Below are 25,166 nucleotides of genomic sequence, written 5' to 3'. Positions count from 1 at the left end.
GCTTGTCACGATTTCCGGTATCACACGTGGTAAAAGCATTTAAGCTGGACGTGTGTAAATGCAACACATGTAAGGTTCGTTCAGACTCAAAGATGGGGGTTTTTGCAGATTAATTCTATACCTCTATAAACTCAGGCAAATCATCGCATATATCCAGTTAGATGATTATTTAATCTGAACTTAAATAAAGACAGTGTGAAAATGCAGCGTGAAGCAATGCATCATTTTTATATCAGTATTTCTGCTGATTTCTACATTATGTAAACAGTGAAGGGAAGAGAGGTTTCAAAGATCCTGTGGATTTATTTACTCTTGTAAATAAGTAAGCTTACAGTAGTATGTTAATATAGTCACTGTTCATGCTTTGTGTTTTTAATTATGGACTCATATGAAGTTGGTACCGTTTTGCCAGGCAATAGTATTTAAGATTTCAGAAATGAACTACGCTATATAATGTATAATCATCAGTGTGATATATATTTGAGTTGCATCTCTCCAAATGATCCTTCAAATTTGCTTAAGTTCCATGCCCTCAGTCTGGGATTTCAGGTATATGGTTTTCTAGTGGCCATTAGAGTAATAGATGGCAACTTTCTTGGTAGAAACATGTCCCCATAGTAAACATTATTTCTCCTCCAAAGCTTTGTATTTTCAGTATGAGTCATTTACTCAGTCCTATGTTCAGTTTTTGACATGCTTCTCTTTATTTTGCTGTGATGTTTTAAATCTCTGCAGGCCCCCCCGATGCTCCTCTGGATGTTCAGCTGGAGCATGGTCCATCTCCTGGAATTGCTCTCATCAGCTGGCTACCAGTCACTATAGATGCTGCAGGGACCTCCAACGGAGTCCGTGTAACCGGATACACTATATATGCTGACGCAAAGAAGGCAAGAACTTCATGTCTGTTTTAAACTTAAAATTGTAATCTTGATTTTAAGCCAGTATTCAGATATTTAACCAAAGTCTGATTATCGTTCTTCTATCCAAGGTGCTTGAGGTGTCTTCCCCAACAGCTGGTAGTGCCCTCCTGGGTCCCTCTCAGATCCACTCCCTGCTGGCAGCTCAGGAGCTCACTGTCCGCACCACATCCGCCCATGGGGAGTCCTGTGACTCTCTGCCGGTTAATGTGCCCTCAAAGCTGGCTGCCATCATGGCAGGCCCGGCTGTCACTGCCCCAGTTGTGCCACCTCTGCCCTGTACTCCAGTAGGTCCCAGTAACCTGCCCCCTTCACCATCCTATGGAAACTCTGCTGCCAAAGTGTCCACGCTGCCCAGTTCTTTGCCATCAGAGATACATATCACTGGCCTCACAGTGCAGGCTGCTGCCAACTCGCCTTCTGCCCTCCGTTCAGAACAACATTCGTCTTCCTCATACGTGAAGGCCTGGGCCAACCCTTCATCTGCTGCTGTCTTGGCTGTTGGCGAGGTCACATTATCTGTAGCCTCCACCATTACCCCAGTGGTGAGCCATACTCTTCCACCCTCCTATATATGAGAGCCCCTTGAAGGTGATAGTAATAGATACGCAGTTTTTCAATTTCCTGTAAACAGTCTGTCATTGTTGTTTTAACCTCCTAAGACCCAAACTCTTTCATGGCATGCATTTTTAATTTCCCTTTGCTATTTGGCCTGATTGGGACCTGATGAATGTAAAAACAAAGAATTACGTGAATTTTTTTAAATCAGATTTTTGTTTCTGAGAAAAATGAGATCCACATATGAGGACATTTGCTTTAATTTTTGATAGAACAGTGGCAGTATAATGTCCTCGATATCAGGCCCTCATAGAGCAAAATTTTGTATTTTGGTCTAGACAACCCAAAATGTGATGTCCACATGGACAGGTCCTAGGAGGTTAAGCAGATTTTTCACAGCACTTTTTGTACATCTTTTTAAAAAATTATCCTACTTAGCTGTGCATTTCTTTGAATCTGAGTATGCTATTTTTAACTATACTATATATATATATATAACTGTACAGTATTCTTTTTTTCTTATCTTCTAAATTTGCCCTTCACACTCTGCACATTTCTTGTTTTTTATTTTAACTTTTGTGTGAATCCTCATGCTCCATCTGCCTCTGGACTGTGCTGCTGGAACACATGAATTTCCCCACTTTTATATGGAGCCAAAATAAAGACTAAAAATGAATTACATGCATCATTAATTCAACTGAAGCCATGTGAGCATCAACCATTGCAGTAGTGTTTATATCATACAAAATAAGGAAAAGCACAACAGGTGCCTGAAGGGAACTGTAGCACTTTACCTTCACTACATGAGTTCACAATTTGTCTGTAACCACTAATAGATATCTCTGGCTCTTGACGAAGGCGGTCACACTTTCTCCCTCTCCCTTCCCTTATCGTTCCTGCTTGGCTTTCTCATGTCTCTGTCTAGTCTTGTCTGCTTCTCTCCCTCTACCCTGGAAGAGTCTCACAGTCTGTTCTCTAAAACCTAAAAAAGGAATTATGGATTTGATCAACTGGTCCCTGAATGCAATTGACACACTCTTCTCGACGAGAAGCCTGGGTTCGGGAGAGCCCATTGAAGACATCTGTCTTTTTGGAACCATGATAACAGGGTTCTTGCTGATCGGCGCTGGCTTGGCCCTGGCTTGGCCCTGGCTTATCGAAGAATAAAGAAAGCGAAAAACAGCTGTTCAAATCCCCACAAGGCTGCCCGCTATGTTGATTGGAACGATGGAGCGAGCCGTGACTTCTCAGAATGGGCTCATTAGACGCAGCACGGATGACATCTTGGAGAAGCTTGCGGCTGCTGTGAGTGCTGAGACTCTGACAACATCTGACAACATCTTGGAGAGGCTCACAGCTGTCGTGAACACTCATGCTCTATGAGCAAACTGGATAACATCTCGGTGTAGCTGGATAACATCGTGGAGAGGCTCATGGCTCTCCAACGGGAATGGTGAGGAACCAGTGATGGACATTAGATCGACTGTAAAATTGACATGCAGTGGTTCGCACTAAAGCAAGAACACCACCATTATTTCATGCGGCTACCATATTGGCACCAGCTGCGGTCTCAAGGCTGGAGCTGAACATAACAAACAATTTCTCCCCTGATAACAAACTGTGTTTAGACTCTTCGTTCCAAACGCCCTCGTACGCTTATCTCCAAGGCCGAGTCGGACGGCAGGTCTGGGCCCGGCACTGGATGAATAGCTGCAGGGCAGGATGGCTGTGTCTGGATCGGCTTACTTCTCACCCCTTACCCACCCCTCTTGCTTGTCACGTGCTTCATGATGTTGTGATGTGGACATTTATGTGCTCTTTGTGCAGAGGAGTTTTTTTGTTTTCTGTTCTCATGCTGTCCCCCCATAGGAGCCCAGCATGAGTAGAGGTCTCTTTTTTTCCCCTCCTCATCTTGTCCATTGTATTGTACATTTCAGTGTTTTTCCATAATACTACCGGTCTCCGACCTGTCTCCCCATGTGATGTCTGTGTTGTGTATGTAAGGTCGGGGGGGAGGGGACCCATTTCGCTGCAGGGCAACTTGCATGTGACAAATAAAGGCTTACTTGACTTGACTAGATAATCCAGCATATTGTTAATGGTTGCAGTTTGCCAAAGTGTAAATAATACGCTAGATTGAGGCGGCCTGTGCTTTTTGACAGACAGAATAATAAACACCTTTGTCTGACTATTTTTTTCCATTTCCAGGTTAATGTGACCTCCCCGGCCAACTCAGCACCTCAGCCATCTCCAGTAGCGTCACCGACACCTGCTCAGGCTCCATCAGTGGCAGCAGCAGCACCAGTGTTGGAGCAGCACAGAGACACCGACAGCCCTGGAACTATACGTCCATTCCCATCTATCACAGAGTTCATCGAGGACCCCAGTGCCAAGCTTGGGACCCCTGAGCGTATCCCTACCCCACCCAAAGCCCCGATTACAGATCTCCTTAACCCTCAGGACACTAACCTCATCCGTCCCCCCAGCACTTCTCCTCTGGAGTCAGAGGTAGAGGAGGAGCATGAAAATACCCGCTTGGTGTCCATCGAGGAGTTCCTGACACAGGACCAAGACCCAGTGTACTGCAGGAGGCAACAGGTCAGTCTTGATTTAACTGGGTTATTACTGTTTACTACAAAACTAAATGTAACATGTACTCTAAGTGTCTGTTTATTAAATCTGATTATAGTTTAGGTATTCAGAGGTGCACCTAACTTCAGTGTAGATTATATGTCATACTTGGTGAAATCAGATTTGAAGGAAGAAGGCATTTAAAGGATATTGCTCTGCCATTGCAACCCTACATTACCCACAAAGACACTCAACAGTCAACATCTTGGCCTGAGATTCTGTTGTATTACTCAAGAAGTTACAATCTAGGATTGAGCCTTTAGCCTTAAGGAGATATAAGTCGTAGGCTACAGATATTTTTTATACTCCAAACTTGTGGAGACTGAAGAAGTCACTTGGATGAGTGGCGAAACGTTTCTTCCATTGAAAACGCTTTGTGCAAATGAACAGAATCAACTTTTTGAGATTTCCTGATCTGGATGATTGAGCATGCATCAAGACTCACAACTTGTAGTTTTCATAACCAACCAATAGAAAGTGTTTCATATATGCAGACTTTAAAATAAACAGGACGTGTACCTGATGTGACGGAGTTAAAGGTGCTAAGATTTTTTTGTGAGTGACCAGAATATACAAGATTGGATATAAGTCTATCAGTGGGAGGTGGGATTGTTGTGGAGACAAGGCTGAGGTAGTTTGGACATGTGCAGAGGAGGGATAGTGGACATATTAAACAAAAGATGCTAAAGATGGAGCTGCCAGGTAGGAGGAAATGAGGAAGACCAAGATGATGTTCATGGATGTGGCTAAAGAGGACACGAAGAGGGTGGCTGGTGTGACAGAAGAGGATAGTAGGTGTAGGGTGAGATGGAGGCAGGTGATCTGTTGTGGTGAGCCCTAAAGGGAGTTGCAGAAAGTAGAAGAACAACATCAACTCTCAACATGTCAAGTTTTTTGTTTTACGCACTTATTAAGAAGCCCTAAATAATTAAAAGTTAATAAATTGGCTGCAAATTTAAGACCATATTGAACATATTGATTGATGCGTTGATGCATGGAGCCAAGGCCATATAAATACCTTCCATGCTCTAGTCTTGTATATGCAATCATTTGCGCCGTTTCAAGCTGTGATGCATAGATATTATTATTTCATTCTGTGCATGATGTAATGTTTCCTCAGAGTTATGTCAGAGGGATTGTTGAACCTCCCAGTGACTACCATGCAGACAACAGCCGCTCAGATCTGTCAGACATCCTGGAGGAAGAGGAAGAGGACCTTTACTCTGACCACCTCGGTGAAGTACAGCCAAGGGGATGCACAATTGGAGCTAACAGGGTAAAAAATTATTTCGTACTATGACCGCAGCTATACACATGCTTATTTGCAGAGATACTTTCCAAGTTCTGCTTTTTAAATAAAACATGCTTCTTTTAATTTTTCTTCCAGAGTTTAGTTCTCATTTTGAGGCCTTGTTTCTTCTGTTGGACCCATGATTGTGTCTGATTGTGATTCTTGGTTTTTTCCTTCCTCTTTCATTTCTCTTCCTTCTTCATGTTGGCGTTCTCATCCGTTTTGTCTGCACTTGCTTTATTTTCACTGAACATTATAATGTTCCATCCCACCTTCACCAAACCAATCTTGTATGAATAAAACTGTGGCCCTTGCAGTTGTGTAAGTTGGAGGCTCCAGACAGTGATGAGGAAGTTCTTGAAAAGATCCTTAAGTTGCCTCCTTATGTCTGCCCCAACAAGCAGCTGTTCAGCATCCCCGAGATGACAGAGGAGGAGGACAGCAGTCAAGAAGAGCATTTAAGTCGCCGCAGCCAGCATCAGCCACAGCCCACCCACCTTCACTCCAGAAACCCAGAACACCTCCATCCTGCCCCTCCACATCACCCTAACCCACACCCACAAATCCCCCTCACCATCACCATCTCAACCAGGAACCCAGATCCCTAATTAAAGAGCCTTTACCCAAACACGGGGCCTTGCAGGTCAAGCCTAAGACACAGCACAGAGTACACTATGCAGAAACGGTGGACACCGTCAGTTATCTGGAAGCAGAAGACACAAGTTTATATGAGGGTCCTGCCAACAGACGGGTCTCTGCCCGCTGTCCTCCCCGGCCAACCCACAATAGCAAAGACAAAACACTGCTTCGAGGGCTAGGGGACCGCCTTAGGAGGGAGGCCATGCTCAGGAGTCAGATGGCCGTTGCCGCTGCGGCCAACCCCGGTGATGGCCCTACCCCACCAAGACCCTACCCAGTCAGCAAAACAGTACGAACTATGAGGTCACCCATTAGTCCTGGGGTGGAGATTGATGTTGAGTACGGTACAGATGACAATGAGGAGCCTGTGGAATATACTCCTGGGGAGGTGGTGGTGCAGCAGATGAGCTCTGAATGGTGGGTAGAGGGGGCCCAAATGGAGCACAGCAAACCTCCTCAGCGCCGAGGGCTGAAGGCTGATCCGCTGGTAAATGTTGGTCCGCTGGTGTGCCGTCCCAGACCCATCCTCTCCTCTGTAGTTGTGCTAATCAACCCTTGAGCTCTTTAGAGGAAAACACATAACCCTCCCACTCAATAGACTTTGCCAATACATGGCTACACACAATACATTGCTACCGAGTCGATTCAGCTAATGTTCCCCCTCTACGTGACTGCATTCATTCCTGCTGCTTTCCTATTCTCCTGCACATTGAAACCCCTTCTCTGTGTTTTAAACTAGTCCAGACTGCCTTGTCCTGCATTAGTTTACAGTCAGTGTGTTTTGGTGCGTGGGTGTGCGTCTGCTAATACTGCTGCAGTGCAAGAAAATAATATGCTTATGTTGCGTGCATGTAGAATACCCTGGAGTGCGTTATATATTAGATGTGACTCTGATCTCTACCCCAATAAGAAACAGTTTAATAATTTTTCCTCTCCTCCCATGTAGTGGGATATATATATATATATTTCTTTTCTCTTTTTTTGATTCTTGAGCAGGAGGTCAGCCAGATCCCTCCAGCTGAAGCACGTCCATCATGGAGAGGCCAAGCAGAGCTTTCCTGTAAACCCGCATGCTTGCAGGCTAGGAATCTCAAAGGTCAGAGGCCTTTTCCCCTTTCGTGTTTGTGCTTCCCCTCTTTCTCATTGCTTTCTCTTTTCTTAACCGAAAACAGTGGGTGTGAGACGGTGCTGACACACCTGTGGTTTCTGTTGGCAAACCTCCCCCTCTCTCACATGGAGGTAGTCAGATTAGCACCTTGTGTAGGAAGGAGGGGGGGTGGGGTGGGGGTTTAGGGAGAAGGAGGTGCTGTAGCTGCAGTGGAGTGAAGTGAGAGAGAGAGAGAGGCCGCTAAGCTGAGAACCGGCTTAACCTAAAGTGGCTTGTCATGACAGGAGGAAGTGACAGACATTAAAATAGTAACCTCGATTAGCCAGCAGAGAAAAAGCTCGCAGTTTGGACGTACACACCCCTCTGCTTTTCTCTTCCTTCCTCCAGATCTCGTCTCACTTGCTTCCCATTGTTGATTCAACAAGTTGCCCTTTGAGTTAGCAAACCTGGCTGTTCTGATAAATACACAGTTGACTGCACACATATATGCGCAAGTGTACACGTGCACAGATAAGAGGAAGGGCTTAGGGAGAAGTTCTGTTCTATCTACTAGAAAATCAGTGAGGATGTGAAAGTGTGCGAGTCGTCTGCCCGTGACTCTTGCCACAGATGGGCTGATTCTCTCTAATGAGATAGAGAACGCATCTCTTGAGTGCAGCTTAAAGCCTCACTACAGCTCTTCAAATTTGTCTCTTGCTGTCACATAGGCTTCAGTGGCAGTGCTTTTAATCACACTGCTGGAATCTGTTGTGCAATAGTGCGTATCTGTTACCTGTTTTGCGTAGTTTGCGTCATGCACTGTATTAAAAGCACCTCTAAAATTATACTAGGACTGTTTTTTGCATGTTAGGTTTGGTCTGCGAGTAAAGGTGTTGAAAGTTAAACTGGAGAGTGGGTCAGACACCTTATTCCACAGTTGGAGTTTGTGAGCGTGTGCACGTTTGTCAAATGGCTCACACAGCTTAGGATCAGTGGTTTAGCTTGATTACCTCTTTTAAGGACATGCCAGTGCTAGGCGAACGCTGCTCATGGCAACGCAGTTGGTGGGCAGTGGGGGAGGTGCAAGCTTGCAGTTCTATTTGCAGAATTCACTGCAAGCTAAGCACGGCTGCTCTGCAAACTCTGTTGTGTTGAAATAGCCAATATTATAATATAATAATAAGAGAGAATTTCATCTTAATACCTATAAAATAAATTGCATGAAATTAAAGGGAAATACTTCCACAAAGTAACTCATTCAGAATGAGAGTTATGTACACTGTTGGTATCATTTAATGATACAAGTGTGCGGTTGATTCCCTTGTCCCGTGGAGCGAGCTGAATTATCTGCAGCTCAACGTGACAAAGACCAAAGAATTGATCGTGGACTTTAGAAAGACCAGGAAACCTGTGACCCCGTTTCAATCCAGGGGGTCGATGTGGACATTGTGGAGGATTATAAATGCCTCGTAGTACACATAGATAATAAACTGGACTGGGTTAAAAGCACCACTGCACTCTACAGGAAGATCCAGAGTCATCTCTATTTTCTGAGCCGGCTGAAGTCTTTCAAGATCTGTTTTTATGAGTCTGTTGTGGCCAGTGCCATCTAGAGAGCTTTAGCATGTCGGGGGAGCAGGTTGAGGATCGCAGATGCCAACAGACTGATTGGCCATAATGTTGTGGGGATGGAGCTGGACTCCCTTAAGGTGTCGGATAGGCGGATGTTGTCCAAGATAAGGACAATACTGGGCAAGACCTCTCAACCACTCCAGAAGGTGCTGGCCAGTCATAGGAGCACGTTCAGTGAGAGACTGAGATTACCCAAATACAACACTGAACAACACAGGAAATTGTTCGTGCCTATGCATATCTCCCTGTACAACTCCTCCATCTAATGTACACTACACAATGCAATAGTTACACCCTTTGCACATACTCTACAGTAAAATAACAAAGTTTTACAGAATATATTTAATCTGTAATATTCTGGATATTTATAACTATTTGTATATATTATAGCTATTTTTTATATTTCTAACTATGTAATACATTGTATTATTTTATTTAGTTCAGTCTGTTACTGTTGTTATTGTCTTGGAGCAACTGTAACCACATAATTTCCTTATGGATTAATAAAGTTTTCTGATTCTGATATCAGTCCTGTGTGAAATGCTTGTTGCAAATTCTGATCTGAATTCTGAAATTCTGATGTGTGTTTGTCTGCATGTGTTTGTGTGTGTGTGTGTGTGTGTGTGTGTGTGTGTGTGTGTGTGTGTGTGTGTGTGTGTGTGTGTGTGTGTGTGTGTGTGTGTGTGTGTGTGCAGGTGGTGTGGAATCACCAAAGACGAAAGGAGACAGTGACATACGCATCTTTGTGGCCCTCTTTTCATATGACCCTGCCAGTATGTCACCCAATCCTGACGCTGCTGAGGAGGAGCTTCCCTTCAGTGAAGGACAAATCATCAAAGTATGTCCACACACTGCTCAGGCCCTGATGGCTCAGCATGTTCTGATTTCACAGCATTCCTGTTTTAGACATGCAGCTCAATCTGCATGTTTGTACAGTTGCCAGGGTTGCTGTGGGTTATTCACAAGCCTTAAAGCCTTCTTTGTTATCATCCCCATTAGTTTAGGTTATGGTTACATGAGCTAACACGCTAGGGAGCATTAACCAAAAAACTGCTGGCCTGCTTGTCTTGCAACAGAGTGACAGAAATCTGCATACTGAAATAGTGAAAACCACAGATTAAAGTAATTATCATGCTGCTGAATGTTTCATAACAAAGAAGTGATTATGGCTTTAATGAGGCCTGAATGTAATTCATCCTTTTGACATTGTTTGGTTTTTATCTTTATTTGCAAAGATTTAAAAATGTCTTTTAAAAGGGCTGATTTTGATTTTGGTTGTGCAAATTGTAGCTCAGAGGATAATGCAGCTTGCACATTAGAGGGACATTTAATGCACGCAGGAGTCTCTTTATAATTCATTCTGGAGTATTAATGTAATGCTGACCTGTATAAAATCTATATGCCATCAGTTAAAACAAATCATTTTAGTTGATACATTTCCTCCTTCAGGTTTATGGAGATAAAGATGCAGATGGGTTCTATCAAGGAGAGTCAGGCGGTTGTCTGGGCTATGTGCCATGTAACATGGTGTCTGAGATCCAAGTGGAGGATGAGGAGACCCGGCAGCAGCTGCTGCAGCAGGGCTTCTTATCCACAGCAGCTTCCATAGAGAAGATAGGTATGTGACTGTGTTAGTCAAACATTTTCCCCCAACACAGCAGTATTAGTTGTGTTGTTTTGCCATTTAAAGGTGATTTGGTTGTCTGTTACTGATGATGTAAATGCTAATATTTTACTCATTATATCATCCCTGTTCATGTTTGAGTGGGAAGTGAAAATGGCAGCACAATTGTTGAAGAACCTCAATGTTTTGAAAAGTGACTTTAAAATATCCTTCATTTTCAATCCTTCTGTTGATGTCTTCATTTTTTGGAGAAAATCTGACAGTTGGTTTTAAGTTGATTTAAAATTGGCCCAAAATATTGAATATGTTCTTATGTTCTTTCTGCTAATAAGGTAATAGTAACCATCGCAGGAGTCTAAAAATGAAATGGGAGGCAAAGTCTCTGTGGCAAGCCACCGAACAGAATCAAACTAACACTTTGCTTCTGTTTCCTGCTTTGTACCCAGAGCTGTGCTGTTGCAGATGGTTTAACCTTTTCACTTCCACTTGTTGTCACTGCTGTGTCAGCTGCTCACTGGCTCTCATGTGTTAAATAGCTCTCCGCTGGCTTTTCATTGTCTACTTTATGTGGTCTGCTGCTCTCAAAAATTACATCTGTGTTTCTTTTTTTTTTTATCATTATTATTATTATTTGGTTTTCCTTTCTAAAACTCCATTAAGGCACTCGCACACACGCACAGCTTCCACGTCGCCCCGTTCCACCGCCGAAACCGAGACGATCCAAGAAAGGTGTGTCTTGCTGCAGATTGCGGCCTCCCGCCTCTCTCCTAACTCCCTTCTGGTTTGCTTCTTTTTCTGTCTTTTTCACTTTACATTTTGCTCTTTCAGTTTGCTGCCTGCCATTATGCCATTTTTAAACCAGCTACTGAAGTAATTAATTCAGACAGCTTCCCAGAATTGTGGGCAAATACTTCCATTATGAATGGAGTATCTGTCGAGTAGTTTCGTACTTTATAATTAAAGCCAAGTATTTAAAGGCTGTTTATGCTACCATCTCTCCACAGGTTGAGTGTGCAACAGCTTCTCAAAAGTTCAAAGACACATACATGAGTCCTGTCATTGGCTATGCATGTAATACACGGATATAGCAGCAGGATGTTGCCATGTGTTGCAAATTCATTAAGAACCTCAAAGAAGGTTTTTGTCTCCTGCTCCTTTGTCACAGTTGAATTACATGGTCACCTACAGATCACTTTGTTGAAACATCCATTCCCCTCTTCGCTCCACCTGTGACTTTGCGTGCTGCCTGTGTGATGACCTGCAGGATTATTTTCAGACAGTGCCTTGTGTCATTCTGTGACTCTTCCTGTACTCTTTTCCCCTCACCCCGTCTCTCCCAGTCAAGTCTGCAGACATCTGCGAGGAGAGTGTAAACTCCTCCAGTCAAGGTTTGTAGCTCTGCCCGCCTCCGTTTGCACCTGCATGATCAGGTGACTGTTTCAGTGTGCCCTGGAGGACAGCATGCATTTACCTGCTGCTGCTGCAGCTGGAGTTATTTTCTGTTATTTTCTATTTTCTTTTTGTTTTGTTTTTTTAATGGTTGTAAACATGAGAACTGTATTCAGAGTTGCTGATAATGTCGCCTTCATTCATCCTTTTTAGAGTATGTTTGACTCTTGGCCTTTGAAACCATTAAAAGTAAGGAACACTAACAATAAATTCATCTTCTTTGAGTTGAAAATGCATCAAATGCAGGGGAAATCATCTGTTTGCAAGGGGCAGCCAATCAGAAGGGGGAGGGTGAAAGGAGTTAAAAGCAGCTTGTTTCAGCCAATGGTTGAACTGAGAGGCTCCACTGATTCCCAGTGTGAGAGCAATTGTGGGTCATACAAAGATTAAATATCACATAATAGTTACTCTTTAACGGGTTATCATTAACCCTTAGTTATAAAGGTCAAACAGTCCCTTCTGTCCCTTCTTTTCATTTCACAGCTTCATTACAGTGGCATCATTAAGTCATCTAATAACATCCATTTGTCTCCATTTTTGCTAACAGTGTTGCAGAGTAATTTACTCTCCCCGCCTCAGGATAAATATTTGCTCCGACTTATGTTTAATGGGGCAGCACAGTTCAGGCTGCCATCACCTTTTTCATGAATTACAAATGCTAACTCTCTCTGCTAATCTTCTGTTCTTGTTGTTCTGATGTGACTTTCCCTCAGCTGAGCTTGATGCTGAGCGAGTCGAATGTACGTACACGATCAGTTTATTGGAAATGCCCATTTTCAGGACTCTGGACTAAAAAAAGTGTTTGTCCACCCACCCCCCTTTCTCATTGGCTGACAGATCCCAGCCAGGTGGATCCCTCAGCCACTGCAGCTGTGGGAAAGCCAGCCCCAGGAGCCCGAAGGATGGTCGCCATCTTTGATTATGACCCACGAGAGAGCTCCCCCAACACAGACATAGAGGTTAGGACTGCAGATGCTTTCTTTTTGCTTTATGGGGCTGAACTGTTTGCTGATTACCTGCTCTGTTTGTTACGCCCCTGTTCAGGCTGAGCTGACCTTCAGTGCTGGAGATATCATACATGTGTTTGGTGACATGGACGAAGATGGCTTCTTCTACGTAAGTCTGAAAATGACTAGGAGATCCGACATGACTGCAATATTATGTGGCTCTTAAAACGTTTAACTTTACTTTGCTTAAAACTTAATTTTACTGGCTGTAGCTGTACCACAAAATACCTTTGTAGTAGAGAGCGCATTTCATCAAATTACCACCTTCTCTTTCAGGGTGACTTAAATGGCCACAGAGGCCTCGTCCCCTCCAACTTCCTGCAGGCCTTCCCAGATGATGCTCCTGTGCAGCCTGCACCTGAACCCAGGAAAGAGTCACAGGTAGCTTTGAAACTGTGGGCAATGGCCTGACCAACATGGTTACAAGTCACTGACATCCCAAATTTCTGTGTTTCTTTTTGTCATCACTCACAAGTATGTCTAATTTCTGGTTGCTGAGTTTGTTGTTTCTTTAAACCTGTTTTGTTTCATTAATTCTGCTCTGTCACATTTCTTTCATCTCACTGTTTCCTGCATGGCCTTTTCCAGAAGCAAAAACGTTCTGTACACTTTGAGACTTGATCGTAAGTGTTTCTAGGCGATCAACGCTCTCGCTGTCTGTTTACTTCCTCCTTAAAACCTTCTCAACCCGTAGCTGTACACTGCTTCTGTGATCCTGCCCCTAAATGTGAACCACAGGATGAGTTGAAATCTTTCTTCCTCTGTGTCTCCCTGTTACTGTTTCCTTTATCAAATATTAATTCTAATAGAAGAAATGATGAGCCCATGTTGTATAAATGAACTTCAACAGTGTTTTGCTTTGCTGCTTTTTAAACTCTTGATTTCCTTTTTTCCTAGGATGCTTGGACGTCTTCCACAGAGCCACAGGAATCTGGGCCATCAACACTAGAAGAATCTTTGCCCCCTCAAACTGAACCTGCTTGCCCCGCCATGACAGAGCACACAAATCTACAACCCCAATTGGCACCCACTGCAAGCCCCACGTCAGACCTGGACCCTGCTCTTGGCCCGGCTGTAGTGAAGGCCTCAGACTCCCGTCCTGTGGACAGCCCTGCACAGGCCGAATCTTCTGTGCAAGGAAAGAAGAAAAAAGGTTTTTTCTCCAAAGGCAAGAAGCTGTTCAAAAAGCTGGGATCCAGCAAGAAAGAATGACAAACTTTGGACATCTGACACACAACACTTGTGTCACATTAAAAGCACTTTTTCTGTAACTGTAATTCTCAGTTGGTAGTTGGTGCGGTTAGCAGCTATCAGATCTAATAATTGATGCTTTAACTGTCAGTAGTTCTACATTTGCCTTAGAGCACTGCTAGACCAGCTGTTAAATATAGAATACCCTAAAACACCCAACGGCATCACAAGAGCATGTATAGATGCATGTTGAAGTGAGCAAGTACTTCCTAATAATCTGAGCATTTGCAAAATTTCAACTCATTGGAGGCTTTAAAGCAGTTTGAATCTCCTTTAGGACTGACTTTATTTAGAACAGTCAATACGGAACAGAGAAGACGTCATCCCAACTCAGAGACAGCTAATGAAGTGTTAGCTTTAATGCTCATGTACTGGTGCCACTTTATTTATTATTTGAAACAAACAGACAGAGGCAGCACGCCGTCTCTTCCTCTGTGTCATTATTAAGAATGCACTATCTATCCTGAATGGATGCTTCTCTCGGTGTTTCTTGTCTTTAAGAGTATTTATACATTACTTTGTACAGAACGTGATATTTATTTGTATCGGACTCCTGCCCTAACAGTGGTCACACCGCATGAAGTGGCATCGGGCCGTAAAATTAGAGGTTTAGAGCTGTCGGAGACAGCAAGGATCCACTTTGGTATGTGTAGTTTAGAGCTAAGACATCGTGGCGTTTGTGGTTAACAGTCCTGACTGTTTGTTGGCGTTCAATGTAAAGAATGTGAAGGGTTCTCCTTCTTTGGCACGTGTGTGTGTGTGTGTGTGTGTGTGTGTGTGTGTGTGTGTGTGTGTGTGTGTGTGTATGTGTGTGTGTGTGTGTAGATGAAGCCACACAATCGCTGGTGAGACTGAAAACAGTTGCCTTTCTCAGACATTAATACAGGAACTCTTGATGGCTGTGTCAACATAACTGACCTAACTGTTACTTGTTTGCCGTCTGTGTGTGAGTGTGAGTAGCCAACAGAGCTGCAACTCAATTAAGTATTTGTTGATTAATCGGTCAGTCATTTAGTTTAAAACCGGGGGGATGCCCATTAGATCCCTGCAGCTCAGTGCGACTCCAAAAGAAGAGAAGAAGAGTCAGTGATTATGTTTGAGAAGCTAAACTAGAATAAACTCATGTGTGACCCCTTTCAGCCCACTTCCTGCTCTGTGTCTGCGGGACTAACCTGTATATGAGGAGGCAGGTGCTTGAAGAATAATTAGATTTTGAACTTTATTTCCCTGTATTTGGGGGTTGAGCCATCACGCCATGCGTGGTGGCTCAACTGGGTTTTGACACAAACAGCTTAAACATCTCTCAGTGTGAAAACGTCATGATTAATCAACAATTGCTTTACTGTTGCAGCTCTGCTTAATCTGTAGTCCCAAATGAAAACTGTGAAAATATTGTAGCTGGTCATAGATACTGAGCAGTGTTAGCCTGTGGGGGGTGTGGTGGTGTTTGAATGTGGCACACAGAGCAGCACTTTCTTAGAACAGCGTTTAAAATGAGCAGTTTTCAGTCATTGCTGTGGTGGTTAGCGGCACTACTGTACTGTGATAGACTCTGCAATAAGTTGTTGATGTGTGTTTAGTTTTGCCTCCTCGTGTAAATGCAGTCACATAACTGTAGTCAATTTGAATGGTGTTACGTGATCCCTCTTCAGCCCACACGGCGTTTTTCTGTTCGCACATTTGCATCACAATACTGTCAAAGTTTCTTCAAAAAGTAGAGCTTGAGCAATGGCGGCTCTTGCGTTTGACTGCAGGAGAACAAACACAGAGCCGTGCTGCGCCTGTCTGTGAGCTTCACTCGGCTCATTTTGATGCAAACTTGTGGAGCAGAGCTTCAATGTTCAGTCTGTTAGTCATTTAACGCACATGCAGTAATTCATTTACTCTGTCTTGTTAGATCGTGTGTGTGTGTGTGTGTGTGTAAGTGTGTGTGAGAGAGAGAGAGAGAGAGAGAGAGAGAGACACAGGGCTGTTAGGTAACTTCTCAGGTTTTCGCACCTTTCCTTTTCCATGCTGAGCGTGTGGTTGTTGAAAAAGCAACAGGAGATGCCAAAATGTTCGGTGCTTTCCCTGGTTTACTAGCACTGGCTTGAAAGGCCGTGTGGCAGGTGGAGTGAAGGCTCAAGCTGGAGGCACGTTATTTATTTTCTTTTTCTTTTCTTTAATGTGATGAATGTTTGAATTTTGTCAGTGTTAAAATAAAGGGAGCATGATGATGCCAAGAATTAAAAAAAAGAAAAAGACAGGGGCTGGATTGACACTTTAGATGTGAAGCAGCCGGGACAGAGGCAAGAGCGAGGCTGTACTGTCTGATTTCTTCATGTTTTTCTTTTTTTTTTAAGAATCAAAACAAGGGCGGATGCTTAACAGTTGCCGAAATGTACAGCAACCATTTGTACTCGTGTTGGATTTGACGGCCTTTAATGCACAATTATTTCTCTACCTGCTGTGTAGTAACATAGGCATCCCCCACCCCCTCCATATGTTGTAGGACCCCTGTAGGCAGTATTTTAGCTCAGCTGATCATATTTAGCCTTACACGAAGACCTTGTTTAGTCTTAATCTGTTGTTTACAGGATGTTTATTGACTGCATGCATGCTAATGTTACACCCATGTTTGGCCTTATTTATGTTGCTGTCACATTCTCCGTCTTCGCGGGCTCCCTCGTGAATTGTAGATGGTGGATGCAGCGGGAGATGGAGCCGTAGGAGCTGTCTGTTTATACTCAACAGTGTTGGGACTATTTTCATACAGTGCAGATTTTTTTTTAATCTTTCCTGAGCTGCATTCATTCATTCATTCATTTATTTGTTTGAAACCAGTGTAAGATTGACCTTTTTATATTATATATAAATATATATATAAATGTTTTTATTACCCATTTTTGGAAGCTCGTGTGTAAATATTTTTTGTTAATATTGTTTTTCAGATTTTTTTTTTCTTATGCATGCCCAGGCAGTGTTGATGGAGGAACGGTGTATGAAGATGTTAGAACTAAAAGGATTAAAATTGTGACGGTTTCTTTCAATATGGATCTTTTTACAGCAATAAATTATGTATATTTTCACAGAAAACACCTGTGTGTGTCATGTGTGGTAATTTGAAAAAGAAGCTGAAACACAAGGTCCCAATTTTTGAATGTTTATCTTTATTTCATATCAGCAGATCATACATTGCACATGTGGTAGGTGAAACAGATGAGATCTAAAGCGGAAAAAGAGTTGCAAGCTTTGCTCTGCGCCGCACGCTGCCCATGTGAACAAACTGCTGCAACACTCTGGGCAGAGCGTGGCCGTGCGAGACAAAGCAGCTTCCTCTTTTGCAACTTCCTGCGCGGGGCGCCATGTCGGGCCTCTGCTCTCCCTGAAGCCAACAGTACACTCATCCATAAAGTAGGAAACACTACACTGTGGCGAGGAGTTTAGTAGTGCTTTCTACTTTATGGATGACTGCACTGTACATCCACCGCTCCTCTTCCGTCTTCTATCTTCTCCCACTTCTCTGTTCTTTGTGCACCTGCTCTGGCAGCTGCGCACACACACACACAAACACAAACTAACACACACCAACCACCCCTCCCTTCCCCTCCCCCGCCCCTTGCCAGATAGACCGACCTGAAACCTCTGTGCTTAACAGCTCAGCAGCCCTTGCTCATGCTCAACCAGAAAAAGCACACTTCCTGATTCCTCTTGAAGCACTTGTTTGCCTTCTGTTTCCACGCAATTGTTTCAAATTCATCAGATGTCTGGTTACATTTCTGAAGAACATAAACAAAAAAAATGTAAAAAACAAAACAAAAACAAAAAACCCTGTGAGGCAAAAATTAGTTGTTCTTTTTGTTTTGTTTTTGGAGCGAACTGCCAGAGGAAGCGCTATCTTGAGGAAGCCATTTTAGCAGCCATGAGTAAGCTTTTCTGTCTGAGCAGCTCTCTTCAATCAGGGGGCGTTTAAAATAAGTCCACCAATAACACACGACAGCTCTGATCACATTGAAATGGGACCGGACAGAAAGATCCGAAAGACACGTTTCAATCATAGTCTCAAAGAAAAACTTAGCAAAACCTTTAAGTTTTAAACACAAATGTGTTTCCTCAGTAATCTAAGCCAACCTCTGAACAGAGGCCGCTTGCCTAGAAGTCAAATCAAAGAAGTATAGAATGAACAAAATAAAAACTGTAAACGTTGGTTTGCTTTCCACATCTGACACACAAAAGTCATTTACAAAAAAAAAGATTTCAAACACAAACAATTCAAACAGTTCTAGCATTAATCAAAGCATGTCAACCATTAACACTTTACCTCGACCTTTCCTTTTTTGTTTTGTTTCCTGTCTCTCTGTTCTGAACGCCGATTGTCCTGTGGCCCCACAGGTGTCTTCTGCCTGTCTGAGGAGGGGATGATGAAGAAGAAGAAGAAGTCGTCTCCTTTTGAACCCTCCACAGTCACGTGATGTAACCACAGGAAGAGGTTTAACAGTCACAGGCGCTCTCTTTCTCTTCTTCCGTCTTAACTCTGCCTACTGCAGACGCCTTTTTAAAAAAAAAAAAGCCGACAGCAGTTGGACAATGAGCCCACCGTGACATGAGCAACACACACTACACCGTCCCTGGTTGCTTTTAACAAATATGTTTCTCTTAATCCACATCGAGCTGGGAAACGAGGCTAAATTAAAGCATAACGAGGTTATAATGTCTGCAGTGTCAACTTTTACTGGTTCAGCTCACATTCATGTATCACAGTGATGGTTCACTTCCACGGCTTGTGTATGTCATTCTATGTGTTGCACAGTGTGGCAGTTAAGATTTCTCCATAAATGAGATCTATGAGCAGCCAGAGGTGCAGTAAGGTTTGGTGGAGCATTTCCTGTGAGAAGATGGTGTCGGTGATAATCTTAACTAGAGCGGAGAGCTGCTGTAGTTCTTACTGTTAGTCAGTTCAACACCGCAGCCATCGTTGCTCGCATTCTTCTGCACACATCTTAGGAAATGTAACGTGAAATAGGAAGGTGACAAAATCCACAGTCTTTACTTTAGAATGTATTTTTACACGAGGGTAGAATGCTGGGTTTTTGGGTTCTGATGTCAGCAACCATATTAGCATGGAAGTGCTGCTTTAAGGCAAACTTGTTGAAATGTTTAAAAAAAAAAAAAGAAGTCAGTTGCAACCGCCATTAAAAAGAAAAAAAAAAAAAGGCACACTGAGTGACATTTTCATCAGTGTGCTTACGTTCTGTTGGGTTTTTAAAAGTGAAAGGCTACAAGTTTCAATTCCCCCTGAATGTAAATGTCCAACTGTAACTGTTTGGTTTCTCATAATTCAAACCCTGAAGGGCATCTGGGTGAACCCTGAAGTGTGACAGCTACGGCACATCGCTGCCAACTTCAGCTTTCTGGACTATAATCTTTAATCTACACTACCTTCCAAAAGGAAGCCATTCACCTTCCTACTGCACTCCCTGTATTTGGCAGCACAAATTCACAAATTTTACATACATAACATAAAGAATCCTAAAGAATAAGATTAGTAAACTACCCATAATGAACATCACAGCTTTAAAACCTTGAATATCACTGCATCTGTGATCTAACAATCATTCAGGAAATGTCTCCACCTATTTGTTTACATTTTATACCTGTATCAATAACTACATCTTTCTGATCGAACTCTGTTGCTTACATTTTTGCAGTGGGCGACACATTTTATTAATTCAGCGTTTTAATGCTTTATTTTTTCATTAAACTTATTTTTTGTTTATTTTCTGAGCTTTCTTTGGTAACTTACAGTCATTTTATGCTTAACTATTTCATCACGTGGGATCCAGACTCATGTGAAGGGACTGAACTGTGCTCTGGCCTGTAAGCCTCCCTATGTAATCTGTGTATAAGAGCAGATAAAGTTCTTACTTAAGCTATTATTAAATGTTTGAGTACTGCCCATAAATAATAAGATGTATACAATAACATGCCACAAGACTCACAGAAACATTTGGGATATATATTTCCTAGCCTCTACATTATTTTCACTTCTCTTCTAGGTTTCTAAAATCTGCTCTTATGGTCACTGTGTTGTTGTTAGCATATGCACAGGGCTAAATGTTTGGTTATATGTTAATGTTGGATGGGTTTGTGTGATTGTGATTGTGTGGTTTTTAAAATGACAAAGTACTCGGATTCTTCTTAAAGGGGTCTTAAAATGCTCATGTGGAGCTCTGTGTTTTCATTCGGGGCCTTTGGGGCCGGCTTTACACAACTTGGAAGTTCAACAAAGCGCTTGTTAATCTGATGTTGGCGCCGCCCGAGCTCACCCACTGTGTGAATTGGGTCATTTTAGCTTCTGTCTCTTAAAGATCTCACCTGGCCTAAAAGCTTGCTTTGCTCTGATTAGTCAACGTCCAGAAGCCTGCAGAGGGGCCGCACCCATTGCTTGTGAGCTGGTAGTGTGGGGGATGTTAAACAGAAATATAAGGTACAAAAGGTTAGTTAGAACTGTACTGATCAAAGCAGACAGGAAAGGAATGTTAGACCCTCTTACAAAAAAAATCAATAAATAATTACAATTAAAAACTCTCATCCATTCTGCTTTAATAAAATACTAAAAATAGGAATAGAAATGGATAAATGAATGCTTTTTAAGAATGACTTTAGTGTTAAAACTTACTTTTTAATGTTTTTTGTATAATTATGTGTGTGCAATTTCTTTAGCGCGGTTGAACTTTGAAATGCGTTAGATTCGTCTCGCTGTTTCCCAACCAAGGGCTCAAGCCCCTTCAAAAGATCATGGCATAAATTGGGTTTTTTTTTAAAGGGTTTGTGAAATTACTTTTAAGAAAAAATAGAAGAAAAACAAAGCTCAGTCACATGTGTTTCATCATTTTTGGAACACTGTCCTGGTTTGGTGAACTTTTTCTAGCTTGTCTGACCTTTTGGGTCAGTGAGCGTGGAACAGTTCGACAGAAAGCGTGCGAGTCCTCGGACACCTAAAACTGTCACTAAACTATAAGAGTTTGCAAGCCAGAAAAACAAGTAGTATCTGTGCTTCTTATATTTAAGATGTAAAGCTGAAAGTAGACTAAGAATGTATAAAAGCCACAACATACGCAGAAGCAAACAACCTCAAATTGCACCATACTTAAGTAAATATACTCAGTAACTTTCCACTACTGGATATAGGTTATGTAAAAAGGTTTCAGATGCGCTGGCACACAATTCCCTGTTGAAAAGTGTAAACAGTAAGGGTGCGTGGAGAAAAACATTTGACACAATACGGCAGAATATAAATGAATTCCCACACGTTACATCCTCATGAGGGACAGAAAGAGCAGAGGTCACTCTCTGACATCGACACCTTTGAGGGTGCTGGGTGTGAACGCTCCAGTCCATGTGAGTGTTGTCCGCTACAGACACAACAAAGACATCAGAGATAAGATGACATAAAAACCACAACAGATGCACCTGATACAGCAGAAAGAAGACTCTCAGGAGCAACCAAGAACTTTGATCTGCTCCTGAAAAGAGCTACAGCTCCCTGACTATTTGTTTTTGCTACTAGATGACTACTTGAAATGAATAAAAAATACTAAGAGGAATGCTTAGTTGGCTTTACACGACAACTAAAAGTGGAATTCTCTGGACCAGCTCTATCTGTTATACAGTGAAAGGCCTCAAAACGTCAAACTTTAGCTCATCTTCCTTGTTATGAAGACTGTTATATTATGTTTCTTGGATTCTTCTATTCTTAATGTTTCTACTAATGTTACAAATCATTAACAAACTGGTCTCCTCACCCCTGCCCTCTACAACTTCCTGAGTTAAGGACAGAGAACGCGTGCTAGCACGCTGCTAGCACTCACTCGCCGGTGCATATGTCATTGAGGAAATGGCCCAAACAGTGTGAGGAATATTCTAACACTGCGGCCTTCCCCCCCACACTGGCTCTTACGATAGACCTTATCTGGACCGGCAGCCATTTCCCCTCCCTGCCAGCACTCGCCAAGCTCCCCCTGGGCCACAGCCTGGGTGTTGACACCACAGAGCCACCCTGATCCCTCGCTGACCTGCAAGCTCCACACAGGCCTGAGCCTGAAATATTAAACCAGCTGTTTGTAACTTTTTTGACTTGTGGCTCTTAACAACAACAAAAAAACTGTGTCTGGCTGTGGCCCCAACAGAGATGGATTTCTCCTCTGACCTTTCACATGGTGCCATTTAACCCTCACTCAGGTTCATTCTTCTACCTCCATTCATTTTGTCTTTGTTTAGCACCTTAACCCACATGCAATTTTTCTTAGCACAAACCTAACGTTAAGTCTGATTTCATCAGCTTCAGCTAAGAGTAACACTGCTCAAAGTAAATGAAAAGAAAAACTACAATAAAAATGTGTTCAAAAATTTACTGAAACCAATATTGGGATAGGAATAGCTTGATTTACCTAAAAATCAAATTGTGTATACAAAAGACTACAGGAGAAATTCTAAAAAGGAAATCTATAACACATATATGCAAAGATGTTTTATTCCAGTTTGCTTTGGAAATAATTCACAGTTCCTAGCTTATATCAACATACTGTATGAATAAAGCTATGTTGCTACCTGATGAGTAAAAATACCAAAAAGGAAACATTTTGTTAAATTAGAAAAGAAAAACATCTGTCCTCACATTCATTAGGTGACACTTGAGATTGCATAGTCTAGTAACACACACAAATACCCACAGCTGAAATACACATGAAGTATACCAAGTGTACAAGTGAATAGCACAAAATAATACAAAAGTTCCACAGTGGAGCCTAAAACATCAATGCAGCTGTCTCAGGGCAAAAAACAGGCATAAAGATTAAGATTCAAGCAAAACATTTGCAGCCTGAAGTACAGTGAAGATAAAAACAAAGTTCACCGTCTATTAATCCTAGCTTTTATAAACAAGAACATATTAAACACATTATTTAGTCCTTAGCAGGTCTTATTATTAGGACTGGGATTGGACTGGACTTTGACTGTGTCATAGCAACAGCTTGATTCTTTTCTATTTCAGCTCTCCTGTTTAAGAGTTGCTGCTGCGCTTGGCATCATTGTCCTGTTGCATGACCCACTTTCAGCCCAGCTTAAGTTGTCGGACAGTTGTCTTCATATTTGAACTCTGATATACAGAGGACGTTATTGTCAACTCAATGACGGCAAGGTGCGTGGGTCTCATGGCTGCAAAACACGACCCCTCCGCTGCCATGCTTGAAAGCTGCTATGAGATGTTCGTGCTGACAGGTTGTGTTTAGCGTAACCCTAAACACAACCCTTTTCTCCAAACATCGCCCTTTGAATTATAGCCAGACAACTGTACTTTGGTCTTCTCCATACAAAGGACTTTATTCAGGAAGTCTTGTGGTTTGTTCAGATCCAACTTTGCAACCCTAAGCCGTGCCCATGCTGCCATGTTCTTCTTTAGAGAGAAGAGGCTTTCTTCTAACAACCCTTCCAAACAACCCGTGCTTGTTCAGTTTATTTCTAATTGTACTTTCATGAATTTTAACATTTAACATGCTAGCTGAGGGCTCTAGGGTGTCAGATGTAGCTCTTGGTTTATTTGCAGTTTCTCTAAACATTGCATTGTCTGACCTTGGGGTGAGATTTCAGGGATATCCAAACTCGGGAAGATGGGTATTTGTCTTAAATGTTTTCCACTTGTGAACAATCTTTCCCACTGCAGAATGATGGATTTCAAATTGTTTACAAAGGTCTTATGAGTCTTCCCAAACTGATGGGCAGAAACAGGTATTCTTTAAGATCATTGCTAATATCTTTTCAACCTTGGCACTTTCTTAACACACAGCTGAATGCTCCAGACCAGCAAACCGCCAAATCCTTTGCTTTTACAGAGGTGTACATTTGAATTTCATTATATTTTATTTATTTTTCGAGTCCAGTGTGAACATTTGGGAAAGACAAAAGGAAGGAGTCTCATGCCAAAGAAAATAACTTCTCTCTCTCTCTCTCTCTCTCTCTCTTGTTGAATGTAAGTCATGGAACAAGGCACAAATAGCGACATAAATAAGAACTTTCAAATGGTGTAGTCTACAAAATGACAAAACAGGTGAATGTACAACGTTAAACATAGCTTTAAGGTTTATAATAAATCTCAGTGCTCCAAAATAAACAGTATCTAGAATATGTAAGCATTGTGAAGAAGACTACTGAGATAAAAGTGGAAGCATCAAGTCTCTGGTTTTGCCTCAGAGGACAGAGAAGTCTCAATTCTAAAGTAAAAACCCAGTTTCACTGTAAGGTTTTTACCAGATGTACACTGTCATCTAATTCCTGTGTACTTTCAGAGCTGTACACAGGAATTACTGTAGTGATATATGAAAGGTTCAGTGTTTTTTGAGTTTGCATTTGAGAACATCATCAGTTTAGTTTTGTCAGCATATAAACCAGTTCTAAATCACACAAGTAGATTTAGCAGACAGAGAAGATGTTGGGAGTAGAGTAGTACATCATCATATCATCAGCGAAAAAATTAGAGGGTTTTTTATTACGTCTAAAGCCATTTTCATATATAAAATAAACAGCAGCGGTCTTAGAATGGACCCCTGATAAATAACTTTTTTATTTGTTTTCTACAGCCCTGCACTGACATCTTTCCTTTAAGATGAAGCAAATGGAAATGGAACAAAGCCTGCAAGGTAGTTCAGGCAGTAAATGAGCAACATTGCTTCTTCCAAGCTGCCCTCACTTGATATGCTAAATACATCTTCTGATTTGGCAGTCTTCTTGAGTTGTAAAATCTTGTGAATGAAGGGCCCAAACACCAAACTCTAACTAAATTCTGCTCCTGAAATAAAATATTTTAAATGTGAGGTATCTGAACTACTAACAGACATAGCAGTTAGTTAGCAGTTGACAGTGTCTTCACTTTCAGTTGCTACACAGAAAAGTCCACCTTACACACTTTTGTTAATCTGAAACATACAGCCCGAGTGAGGATTTTACTACAGAATGAGTACTTTCATACATGCTTTGATACCTTTTGATTTTCACCATTTGCTTACTTGTGAATATGCTGCTGTTCTTGTATTCGACCAGCGTTAAC

The 25,166-nt window shown here is 42.2% G+C and overlaps 1 pseudogene; it reads left to right on the top strand.

Annotated features, from left to right (window-relative positions):
* Positions 1 to 17,163, top strand: part of LOC134636432 (peripheral-type benzodiazepine receptor-associated protein 1-like) — a 127,144-nt pseudogene extending 109,981 nt beyond the window's left edge.
* The last annotated feature ends 8,003 nt before the right edge of the window (positions 17,164 to 25,166 follow it).

Source organism: Pelmatolapia mariae, linkage group LG10_11 (assembly GCF_036321145.2).
Source record: "Pelmatolapia mariae isolate MD_Pm_ZW linkage group LG10_11, Pm_UMD_F_2, whole genome shotgun sequence".
Taxonomy (NCBI): Eukaryota; Metazoa; Chordata; class Actinopteri; order Cichliformes; family Cichlidae; genus Pelmatolapia; species Pelmatolapia mariae.
Note: the sequence above shows the minus strand (reverse complement) of the source record. Positions and strands in the feature narration are given on the sequence as shown.